Genomic DNA, 4,960 nt, shown 5'->3' on the forward strand with positions numbered 1-4,960 from the left:
ATTTTCATTATACCGCCTGTGTACTCACAGCATAAATATACGCAGTATTGTTTGTAAATAAGTATCACATAATAAATGATTCCCCAGACAATTCAGAATCACAACCTCCTGTTTGCCGAAGCAACATCAAGTGCAGGGCAACGACCGACGCAGCAAATAAAACTAATCACAAGGGTCAGGCCGCAGCATTTGTCAGTCATTTTTGTTTTTATTCTTGGTTGTATTTCACAGCACCCACACACACACACACACACACACGCACGCACGCACACACACTGGCTTACATATACAAAAATTAGCAAATCCAATTATTTAAGTTGATTTAAGTATGCAAAGCGAGGCCTGTGGGGTCATACGCACATAGGTAATCAATAGTAATTACCATTTCATTTCTCCCTTGTTATTTCCTTCCGTCTTAAATCAGAATCTGATCTCATCGGAATGATTGAGCCCCGGACGGCTCCGTATCAAACCCAGAAGCGCGGACTTGCCCAACTTGAACTTCATTTCATACATCACTCAGTGCTCCAATTAAACTCCAGGCCCGGATCGTTCTAATGCCCTGGAAAATAGAGCATTACCATTAAAGAGACGCTTAATTCAGGCACCGTGGGGTCCCAGAATGCTTTGTGCTGCAGATTTCTGCCTTTGATTCTACACTTGTATGGATTTCTGGAGAAAGACGTATGATCCCGAATGATATTTTTCCGCGCAGTAAATAGCGAACGCCCATAGTGGTAAAAATAGATTACTTGAAAGCTACTGCGATAACAATGGTAATGAGAGACAATAAATCTCGGTGTGTAATATTAGAAAAGCAATATTTCTCTTTCAGATAAATCACGCGTGTGTGCGCGTGACATACGTGGAGGATGAATATTTATGAATGAATAAATCCATGAAGAAATAAACCGGCGTAATGTTCCAGCTTTTGCAGCTCGATAAAACGTGAATGATGAATGTGGGACTTTTTGAAGCTTTCTCGCGGGCAGATTGAACAAATCTCTACTGTACTGTGTGCTGTACAGTATCTGACGCGGGATGTTTCATTGATTAAGGGCCGCACGCTTCACTGCTTTCTCATCTGTTATTGGAGATGGTATCAAGAGCCTTATTACTGATCTGCTCTCCAGCACTTGCTTAAACAGAGAAGAAAAGAACAATGCTTTTCATATTCATCAACTGGGGTCAACGTAAAGATTTTCCAGGGGAGCCAGCGGTTCAGATCTTTGTGTGCTATGGTATCATTATTATTGGTCGAAGCGAAATGTTCGGCTGTTTTTCTAAGCAAGGTTAGAATTGCATAACAAATATAACGCGTATATTCCCCAACACAAACCCAAGCCCTCCTGATTTGTGGATATTTCTTTAAATACAGGCGCTTCCGAACCGTTGATTTGTAATTAAAAATGGAAAATGATTTTACTAGGTGGCGATATTGTATAAATGCATACAAAGACACACGATTTTTATAAAAAAAACAAAAAAAACGGAAAAATAAGCAAAACCCAACGCTAACCATAAGTGGTGAGTAAGCGGAACGTTTGAAAACATGTGAATTGCATTATGCAAATTAATGCAAATTAGCCACCAATCAACATGCAAAATAGTCACGAGTTACCCTAAAAGCATATTGGATAATGATTGTACTTATTCATTCAGTAGATGGTGTTATCCGAAGTGACTTCAAAATGCAAAACATAAGTATATGTAAATGTACACACGTCACCTCAACAAAAATGATTCTTGCAATTAATAATAATAATTCATAATGTAGGGGTAGACGTAAACATGTAATTATTGGTTTGTATTAGATAGACTTCAATTTTGAAGAGAGTGCGTTCTGTACCGCTTGGCATTTTTAAAGCACGTTAATTATGGTATAGCATGTAGCAACAAGGACAAAATGAAGGACGCTAACAGGACAAACTTTAACCCACTAAAGGCTGGAATACTACAAAGTCTTAACAGATTTTACATCACACACTTGCTAACTTTGTTAATAGTCAAAGATGAAAAAATGGCCGTCATACGGTAAATTATGGGATCACACTCAGGTCATTCTGAACACAACAAATTCACAGAAACGTGTGCCTAGTTAAGACGTGTGACAAGTGACTACGCTGCGCTCTAGAAATAGCTCAAAATACGTATGGACACCCATCCCGAATGCAAATTTCTATTGTAAAAAATGTAACGTTTACGAATAAAACGCCGTTTCCATCCAACAACTGAAAGGAAAGTAGGAGAAGAATCATTTTGGTTTATAATGTATTACTTGTGCCTCAGAGCTGTTTTGGAATGCAGTCACATTTAACAGTTCTGGGAGGCAATTATGCCAAAATACTTTGACGACAGACTTTGCTCAGACATTTCAAAATGACCGAAACAACATTTCAGATGCCGTGCGACAAGATCGGTCTACTGGTTAGTCAAGTTATCCCGTCCCATTGCACAAAGTCGCACTACGTTTTTCATGTGCATTTGTTAGGCAAACAAATGTTTTGATGTTCGTATGGCGTTTCCCTCTCCAATTATTCGCATTAAAGTCAAAAACCACCTCAAGCGTACGTAAAACTTTTTTGTGAATTAAGGGATTGTTTTTTCTTTCAAAATCTGCCATCACTTGTTTCTGATGCGACACTTCCAACTGCACGAAAAAACGGTGACGAAAACATAGCTATAGTCTGAGGCCTCAAAAAAAAAAACCCTATCATACACTACACGATTTTCTATTAATCTGTCAACTCAGATTCGGAGACTGGCTCCAACTTTTGGAATACATCGTACCGTATATCGGTATATACGTACACTCCAGACTGCAAATCTATGCAAATAAAAAACGTAGTGCATTCCATGTATTGAAGCATGAACTGTGAGCTTGTGCAGAATGCAGGTGAGCAGCATTCATCAGAACTAGCATTGTCTTCTCAACAATCACAGCTGCTCTTCGCCACATTGGTTTCTAAAACGAAACATCGATCACGACTACAGAGACGCAGCGTTAAAAAAAGAGCTCATCCCTCATGTGGCAGATAGTGAACCGATAGTTTGCTTAGATTCTCAAATTGTATTGTAGAGCAGATGATAGCATGCAAAACCAGACATCAATCATGCATTTCTCACATGCTGACCGTTTCCTGAAGATGATAAAGCCGATGGCGTGCCGCGGTGTTTACGCACAGCACGAGGCGGTGAACTGGTGTTGGCTCAGCACTGTTGGGAAGACCCATGATTTGATATATTAAACCTAATATCTCAGTGACATTTCTCAGGACAGATTTTCATCGGCAGAGTTTCATCCGCACTTTTGGGCCCCGCTCTTGATAAATGACCCCGGACGTTAATTCTCTTCTCTCTGTCTTTCATCTGTGCAGAGCGGCGGCGACGGCCCACTGCGACCGCGCAGAGGAGAGAAACTTTGAGCGGCGAAAGGGAGAGAGCGAGAAAATGGACAGCGCCATTAATGGAATTGACATTAATTTGACAGAGTGCTGGCTAACGTATGAAGTCACTGGCAGTTCATAAGAATAATATTAAGCATGCATTACCATGCAAGGGCGAATCTTGATATGCATTCAGTGTGGCGGACGAAAAGAATGCGCATGTAGTTTAACTGGCCTTGTTTGTACCACCCAGGTGCACATGAGCGCAAAACATTAAGGCATTACTCGAATAACTTGGCTGCGAAACACTGCGAGTGGATTTATGAGTTTCTCTGCGCACACACAATATAGGAGAGCAACGCATGGCTTATGTGCCCTTGAGAAAAGCAATTATGCGTGTGCATTCGCAACAACAAACAACTCCCACTGAGCGCCCTGACTTGAAGCATGACCGTCCATGTAACAGCCAAAGGCCATTACCAATCCCCATTAACACTAATCAAAAACCACTTTACTTGATAAGAACCATGGGGTCGCCTACGAGCGACCCGCCACATCCAACCCCAACTGTTATTGACCCACCCCAATCAAGGTAGCAGTTAGGCTCATAGTCTCGTCATCGATAAAAAGATGCTAAACTGGATTTCCAATTATAACTCTGAGGGGAAAAGGCTAAAAAAACGCCTTTCTGGAATCAGCTGTGGTTAGCCTTTGGGTTATCTGCCTGAGAGGGGATTTGACTGGTCTCCAAACAATATGGCTCCAGAGAGACTTCCCTGCTGCAGAATGTAATTATGCAGATGTAGTTAGAGGGAATGTGTGTGTGGAACCAATCGCACACTTCACTTTTATGCTGGGTCTCAACTCTGGTGAGTGTGGGACTTACGGGAAGCTTCACAGCTGGAACGTACAACGACAACAACAGGGTTGTGGCAGAATGTGGGGATGATCTAAGGGTTGGTTTGCCGAGCAATGCAAGTTCTGTCATCAGTTACTCACTGTGTTTTCCCAAGCCAGTATGACTTTGTATCTCAGTGGAACACAATAGGAGATATTTTGACAAATGTTCAAGCTGCAAATGTAAAATTGACTTTTGCATCAAACTATGACTTTTATCACTTCAGGAAGCTTCAAATTTGCTGCTTATTAATAGGTTGTTAGGTAGTTGTTAAAGGAATAGTTCATCCAAAAATGAACATTATCCCAAAATCTACTCACCCCAAGTCATCCTAGGGGTATATTACTTTCTTCTTTCAGACAAACACTGTCCATAAGTTGAATATATCTGTAAGTACTGCATCATAAAACTAGCCTATATGCCTCGGGGGGCTATCACATGTCATCTGAAGCATTTCAGGTTTCTTGTAACAAATATATTTATATTTTTAAAATTGTAACGTAAATCACTGACTTCCAATGACCCAACTTATGACACAGCTTTAACTACGCTATAATAACCATTTATGTCTGTATAAGTTAGTTTTCTACTAGTATAAAATACATTATACCCGATTAGCCCGATAACTTAGTTCATACAGGAAATTTTACTTATTTTGTGGCTCTTTTTTATGTAT

This window comes from Puntigrus tetrazona, chromosome 24 (genome assembly GCF_018831695.1).
Source record: "Puntigrus tetrazona isolate hp1 chromosome 24, ASM1883169v1, whole genome shotgun sequence".
NCBI lineage: Eukaryota > Metazoa > Chordata > Actinopteri > Cypriniformes > Cyprinidae > Puntigrus > Puntigrus tetrazona.